We start from the raw sequence: 8026 nt of genomic DNA, 5'->3' as shown, positions 1-8026 counted from the left end.
ATATAGAACATATTTTAACACAGATATAATAACAGACTCATTTATAGTTGTGGAACATTTTCTCCATATCACAGAAAAATCTTCATGAGCATTTTAATAAAGATTTATTTAGTGTGTGTGTGTGTGTGTGTGTGTGTGTGTAGTGTTGTTGTTGTTGTTGTTGTCAATGTATGGCACGGGTGTGTGGGTACCTGTTCAAGGTAGAGGAAGGCATCAAATCCCCTGGCTAGAGTTACAGGCAGTTGTGAACTAACTGATGTGGGTGCTGAGAACCGAACTCATGTCCTCTAGAAGAGCAGGAGTTACTCTTAACTTCTGAACCATCTGTCTATCCATCTCATTAGCATCTTAAACAGGTATAAATGTTGTAGTATCCTATGTGTCTTTCTTAATAGAAATTCTTAAGATTAGAATTTCAGGTATTTCTAGCCTCTCTCTCCCACCACTGCCTCCTCCCTGTGTGGGAGATGTAAATGTGGTATACAAGCATGTGTAAATGGGGGCATGCCCTTCACAAGTACCTGTGGAAGCCAGAGATGGCTTTCCACACTTTTGTTTTGTGAGAGGACTTGTCAGTCAACCATGAGCTTACCCAAAGAAAGAAAGAAAGAAAGAGAGAGAGAGAGAAAGAGAGAGAGAGAGGAAGGAAGGAAGGAAGAAAGGAAGGAAGAAAGGAAGGAAGGAAGAAGGGGAGAGACAGGGAGGAGAGAGAGAGAGAGATGAGAGGTTGGGGTAGACCTGGAAGGAGTTGAGGGAGAGGAGATGAATATGATCAAAATACATTGTATAAAATTCTGAAAGAATAACAGCATATTGAAAATGTTATCCTGTCACAATTATGTAAAAAGATATACCTTTGATAAGAGACTTTAATACATCACTTTGAAAAAATTAAACTTCTCTCTAGGTAACCCATCAAATTGCTCGTTACACTTTATCCTTAAGCACTGCTTTTACAAAACTTGCTAATTTGATAAAATGAAATGGGATTTATGACATTCTAATTTAGTAATACATTCTTTGAATATTAATGGTGCTTTCCATTTCTCCACTATTTAAAATTTTGTCTTTTAGAAAGGGCCTCCTTTAAATTTGGTGTAATCCCAGCATTTGGGAAGTGGAAGCAAAGGGATTACCACCAGACTGGTCTGGACTACACGGTGAGTTCCAGGTCAGGCTAGCTACAGAGTGAGACTGTTTCAAACAAAGGGTAAACGCAAACAATAGAAGGAGGAAGAGAGGGGGAGAGGAAGAAGGGAAGAGGGAAAGATGAAGGACCAAAGAAAGGAAGGGAAGGAAGGAGGCTATGTGATGGAGCTGGAGTGCTGCCTGTGTTAGCATTCTGTCTAAACTCCACCCCCACAGATACCTAGCAGCAGCCAGGTATGCTCCTCCCCATGGTAACCTGGCAATGGCCAGGTAGGCCTGGCCCTATAAAAGGGGCTGCTTGCCCCCTCCTCTCTCTCTTACTCCTGCTTCTCTCCCTTGTCTCTTACCCTTTGTTCCCCCTCTCTCCCCATTCCCTTCCCCCTTCTCTCCCCACACATGGCCATCCCCTACCTTCTCTACTCTCTCCTTCTCTCTGCCTTTCTCTGCCTCTGCTACCCCCTTAACTCCCCTCCCCATGCCCTAAATAAACTCTATTCTACACTATACCAGCATGTGTCTGGTCCCTCAGGGGGAAGGGATGCCTCGGCATGGGCCCGCTGAGGCACCCTCTTCCCCTATACCTCACCAGAACATATTCTTAAAGCTCTTTCTCTTTTTATGATCACAACAGCCTGGCCTTCAGCAATGGCCTTGATTTCTCAGTCAAGTACATCTTAGATTCGTCCCAAATCTTATCATGGACTGACAAACAATAATGCAATTTTCACTGTTCAGAACAGACAAGGAAATTTGTTCCAATTATTTTCCTCCTACTCACAAAATGTTGATACATCAGATGCATGTGAATATATTTAATTTAGCTATCTAAATCTGAAATCAGCTTTCTTTGCAGAATGCAAAGAGTTTTCATTTAATCTGAAAAAAAAAAAAAACAACAGGCGGGGGAGGGTGGAGCTAGAAGTTTCTGAAAGAAAGCAGATCGCTCTCTTTATTTCCAATGTAATTTTAGCTCAAGTACACTTACTTCCCAGCTGCGTCTCTTACATTCAGGACACAGAGAAAACTTAAAAATGCAAGTGTTTCCCAGGTGACTCGTTCTCAGATTCATAGGCATTACCAGCAAAACATTGCCTCTCAAACAAACCTTAGAGGTCTTGAGCGAACGCCTCTCTCTGCTCAGACCTGGAAATTTTCAGAAGTGTTTTTAAGCAGAAGCTGGTGGCAGAGGGCTCAGTTTTCAAGGCAGAAGCATATCAGAGAGCTGGCACTTGCAGAACCCTGGTGATGTTAAGCTGGGGGTTGTGGGGTGCACACTGAGGAAGGATTGCTTCCCTCACACTCCCTTGGCTGGTTCGTCCTCATCCAGCCTCTATCCTCTTCCTCCTGTCCACACAGCGAGAGATGTCACCAACCCAGCCAAGGATGCATCCCTGCTGGTGCTCCCCCTCACTCCTCCATATGCCATGGCTTCCCTTCTTCCTCGGTCATCTTCTCCCTCTATCTGCTCTACAAACTATAACTACAACTGGTAGTTTCAAGCAACCGTTACCTGTCTGTCCCCCTTTTAAACTCTTTGAAACGTACACACAGGTTTCTCTTTTTTCAGTTTCCTTTTCTGTTACCAAGGAAACTGCTGTTCTTACTCCACCAATCTCCACATATGTCTGGCTAGCCTTGAACTTCCTAGAATTGTATATTTTGTATATGGCTTCTTTATATGTTGTTATTATTATTATTTACTAATTTGTTGTGATAGCACACATAACAGAGGCTGGGGTAATGGGGAGTTCAGTTAGTAAAGTCCTGGCTGTACAAACATGAGAACCTAAGTTTGATTTCCAGCACCCATGTAAAAAAAGCCAGACACGGCAACATACACTTATCATCCCAAGACTGGGAAACCAGAAAAAGGAGAACTCTGGCTGGTAAGTCTAGCATAGTCAGTGAGAGATCTTGCCTCAAAAACCAAGGTGGAAAGGCCTTTTACATAGGCTTGTGAGGAGGTTAAAGCCATTTGCCACAAAGCCTGACCACCTGAGGATGATCCCCAAGACCCACATGGTGGAAGGAGGAACCCATTCATGAAAGGTGTTCTTTGACCTCCACATGAGTAGCCTGGCACTGTGTGTGTGTGTGTGTGTGTGTGTGTGTGTGTGTGTGTGTGTAAAATACATAAATAACTAGAAAACACGGTAGAGAAATCATTGTGGAAGAAGACATTCTCTGTTGACTTCTGGCTTCCACATGCACTTATACTCACACATGTACACACACAAATATACATAAACAAAAAGGCAAAATATAAAAATATACACATAGTACAAAAGACTCCACATTAGCTATTTTAAGTACACACTTCAGCAGCACTGAAACTGTCCAAATAGGCCTGGATGTGGTGATGTACACCTTTAATACTGGCACTTGGGAGGCAGAGGCAGGCAGATGTCAGTAAATTTGAGGCCAGCTTGGTCTATATGTTGAGTCTCGTGCCATCCAGGGCTGCATAGTGAGACCTTGTCTAAAAACAACAGCAGCAACAAAATTATACAAATTGTTGACCATCTCTTTCTAGACCTTGCTCGTCTTCTCAAATGCTAAACTATACCCATCTCACAATGCCTCCAAGTTGCCTTTCCTAGAGACCTCTTGTAAGGGTAATCCAGAAATAACTGGTTTTTTTTCTATCTTGACTTGTCTCACTCCACCTCCTATGTTAAGGCTCACTCCTGCTGAGCCATCTCCCCAGCCTCTGCGTGTGGTTTTGATTTGCATTTCCCTAGGTTCCAAGGCTTACAAAACACACAGTGGCCATCATAACCATTTTTAGAGAGCAGTTTTAGGTCCACAGTAAAGCTGAGCCAACAAAACTGAGATCTCCCCGATGCTCCGTCTCCTCACACACAAACTCCTCCATTACCACAGCCTCCTGTCACAGTGGTACATTGTTATGGTTTTTAAAAAAAATTTAAGCAAAGTAAGTTTGGGAGCTTGCTGCAGTAGCTTAGTCTAAATCAGTGGTGGTGTCGCGTGAGCCCTGTTTAAGTGGAAGATCAACATTTGTAAGTTGCCACCACCCCACCCCACCCCACCCCCACCCCACCCCAGGCTCCAGGTTTTGTTGATGTTTTGCTCACTGGTGCTGTACATGGTGAATGTTTTGACAAATGAACAGTGATATGAATCCTCCATTACTTTATACACAGAGTGGGTCCATCATCCCCCAAATCCTCTATCTATTCATTATCCCTTCTGTCCAGATCCTGGAGCTCAGTGAATTGCTTATTGTCCCTGCCCCCCTGCCCCCTCAGGATGTCATCTAACTGTAATAGCATAGGAGGTGACACATCCATGTTTTCTTTCCTTAGCAGTCTGAGTCCATTCTGCTGTGTTCTATTATGGCCCAGTAGCTATCTTTTACTGCTGAATAATATACCATTGTATAGATGTGCTGCCATTTGCTTATTAGTCCCCTACTGAGAGGCATTTTGATTGTTCCAAGTTTTATCAATTGCCATAAACTTATATGTACATTGTCTTTTGTAGTTACATTTTTATTTTAACTCATCTGATAAAATACAAAAATATATACGTATTGAATAGTACAGTAAGAGTATTTTTAGCTTTGCAAGAAATGGCCAAACTAGGGGGCTAGAGAGATGGCTCAGCGGTTAAGAACATTGGCTGCTCTTCCAGAAGTCCTGAGTTCAATTCCCAGCAACCACGTGGTGGCTCACGACCATCTGTAATAGAATCCAACCCCCTTTTCTGGTGTGTCTAAAGACAGCTACAGTATATTCATATACATTAAATAAATAAATCTTAAAAAAAGAAAAGAAAAGAAATGGCCAAACTATGTTCCTAAGTGGGCGAACTATTCTGCTAGAAATAAGAGTGCCTTTTCTGTTTTCAGTGCTATGGATTCAACTCAGAGCCTTGTACATGCCAGACAAATGCTCTACCATGGAAAATCTCTCTCTCTCTCTCTTTCTCTCTCTTTCTCTCTCTCATTTCTCTTTTTTTCTTCTTTGTCATATTTGTTTTGAGACAAGGTCTTGGTTTGTAATCCATGCTGCTAGCCTGGGATTCGCTACAAACTCAGGGCAATCTGCTTGCCTCAGCCTCCCAAATTCTGAGCCACCATAAAGGGTAAAATGAGACTAGCCAGTGAGCACCCTCTTTCAAGCATTTGCTCATGTTAGTAAAAGAAAGATTGGGAATATTGTATTCTGTTAAAATTTAAAACTTTCATTTTGCAAAAGATCCTGTTAAAAGAATGAGAAAAAAAAAAACAGCCTTACAGATGGGAAGAAAATATTTGCAAAAGGTGTTTCTGATAAAGGACTAGATTGCAGAATATGTGAAGGACACGCCTCACAATAAAGTGAACAAACTAAAAGAAAAACATGAAAACAACCTAAACTGATATCTCGACAAAGAAAATCCTTGGTGAGAAACAGGCTCAAGAAGAGAGACTTCTCTACGTGACACAATGGAGACATAAATTCTGAAAACACGGGCCGCTTCTGCATGTTTATGAGAGTCTCACACAGCACTGCCACTGTTTCCTGTTACTCGGGAACAGTCTTGTAGATAGAGTGAGAAGCAGTCTTACTGTTTTCCAGGCTAGCTCAGAACTCACTACGCAGCTCCAAGAACCTTGGTTCCCGGCAATCGACCTGCTCAGGCTCCTCAAACGCTGAAATTACAAGCATGAGCTGCCACACCCAGCTCATAACTGGTTTTGAGTGTATAATTCAGAAGTTTAAATGCATTCACCTTGTGTGAGAGGGCCTGACCTTCAGAACTTCATCTAACAAAACTGAAAATAAGTGGTTCTCCATTTTCTCTTCTTGTAAGCCATGGCCGCCGGCCATTCTACTTCCTGTTTCTATGAGTGTGGCTATTCCAGTTCCCTTAAGTGGAATTATACGTGCTTTGTCTTGTTGCGACTGGCTTATTTCACTTAGAATAATGTCCTCAAGCTTCATTCATCTTGTAACTGGTGACAAGATTTTTTAGATCATCTAAATCTATGTCTATGTCTATATTTATATATTGAGTCAGGGTCTATCCTAGAACTCAATATGTAGATCAAGCTTGCCTCAAACTTACAGAGATCTGCCTGCCTCTGCCTCCCCATTGCTGAAATTAAAGGCAGATGCCACCACACCTGGCTATAGTTTGTTTTGTTTTGTGGTAAAAATACCTGTTCACAGCCTCAAGATTTAAGCCACTAGCAAAAAAGATATTGCTGTGGCCTTTTACTCATCCAGGTCTGTGTATTAAAGGTCCTGTTACCAGCCTGTGGCACTATCTCTGTGTAGCCATGGCTGTCCTGGAACTCACTCTGTAGATCAGGCTGGCCTCGAACTCAGAAATCCGCCTGCCTCTGCCTCCCAAGTGCTGGGATTAAAGGCGTGTGCCACCACTGCCCGGCAAACATTAGGACCTTTAATTGATGGGAACTTCTGGAGGAAAGTTAGGTCACTGAAGGAATAAACTTGAAAAGAACATTTGGACCCCAATCCATTAATCTCCCTCAGTTGCTCCCCAGTCACAAGATGGGGCTTCATCCAGAGTGTTCTCCAACCATGGCTTCACCACAGGCTGGCCAGAAACTCATTCTACAGTCCAGTCCTTGCTTGTTCCTCTGCTCTTAAATGCTAGCAATATAGACATATACCTCGACACTCTTGTTTCTCAGAGTTCTTAACTGAGTAACTCCACCACGAATTAGTCCTAAACATAAATTATTACAGACACAAATATTTATGCTACTGGATCAACTTGTAACAGGGAAAACTGCAAACAACCTTCAGGGGAAGGCACTCACTTTGAGCTTTCCCTTCCACAAAGTACTGTCCAGCATTTAAATAATGAAGCAAAGCTAGCAGGCTTGTTTAGTTGGGTTTGGAGGTGTCTGTCTGCAGCTGCAGTGGCTGAGGCAGGAAGATCAGTGGGGTCCAGGAGTTCAAAGCCAGTCTGGGCAACATGGAAAACAAAACCTGTATCAAAAACAAAACAAAAACCCAAAGCAAACAGCACTTACTTTAAAAAAGTAAAGTAAAAGTGTTATTCAGTGAGGAAAGCAATCTGAAGAGATGTATGTATGAGGGGAAATGTGTGTTTCATGTATTGGTTAGGGTATTTTTTTTGGATGTAGAGAGGCCATTTGAGCTTAGGATTGGTGTGAGTACCATAACCCAGAGATCCAACTTGGTTTCTGTGAGGCCTGCTCTCTTCCTGAACCTGGAACCTGTGGATTTCTGTTTGTTTGTTTTTGTTTTTCAGTTTTTCACCTATGCTGACATCCAGCCAGCCTCAGAGTCTCCTGTCTCAGCCCCCACACTGCTGAGAGAGCTCACCTGGTTAGTGTCACCGGGTGCTGGGATCTGAACTCCTGGGCCTCACGGTTATGCAACAAGTGCGCTTAACCACTGAGAAATCTCTCCAAACCAGTATTTTTATTAAATTAAAAACATCTGGATATGCTTTTCTGTATTCATGTCCTTTGCCAAGCTTCTACTTAGTTTCAATTTTCTTACTGACTTGATTTAGCCCTTTGCAAAATGTTTTAAAGAGCTATTTGTTACAAATGTTGTTTTTTCCCCCTCTTCTGTTAAATTGTTAGTTTTACATAGTCCACTTTGATGATGAAGTTTTCTATGTGGGTTAGTGTATGGATTTTTCATTTACCATTATAGATAGTGTTTTATGCCTCGGGTCCTTTGATTCCTGAGATTTTTGCTTAAACTTATCACATTTTCCTTTAGTAATTCATGGACCCTTATTTACATTTAAATTTCTGGTCTAAGTAAAATGCTATCGGTTCACATACATTTGTACTCTTCCATTTATTTTAGAGATTATTTGATGTGTTTACGTGTGTTCTGTCTGGGTGCATATGTGTGCAAGG

The 8026-nt window shown here is 42.1% G+C and overlaps 1 long non-coding RNA gene across 1 annotated transcript; it reads left to right on the top strand.

Annotated features, from left to right (window-relative positions):
* The first annotated feature begins 4120 nt into the window (after positions 1-4120).
* Positions 4121-7602, top strand: LOC116084327. Its single transcript, XR_004116077.1, has 2 exons — positions 4121-4169; positions 7402-7602. It is a non-coding gene; the product is annotated as an uncharacterized LOC116084327 (long non-coding RNA).
* The last annotated feature ends 424 nt before the right edge of the window (positions 7603-8026 follow it).

Source organism: Mastomys coucha, unplaced genomic scaffold (assembly GCF_008632895.1).
Source record: "Mastomys coucha isolate ucsf_1 unplaced genomic scaffold, UCSF_Mcou_1 pScaffold9, whole genome shotgun sequence".
NCBI lineage: Eukaryota > Metazoa > Chordata > Mammalia > Rodentia > Muridae > Mastomys > Mastomys coucha.
The sequence above is the reverse complement of the archived record's forward strand: the minus strand, read 5'-3'. Positions and strand labels throughout refer to the sequence as shown.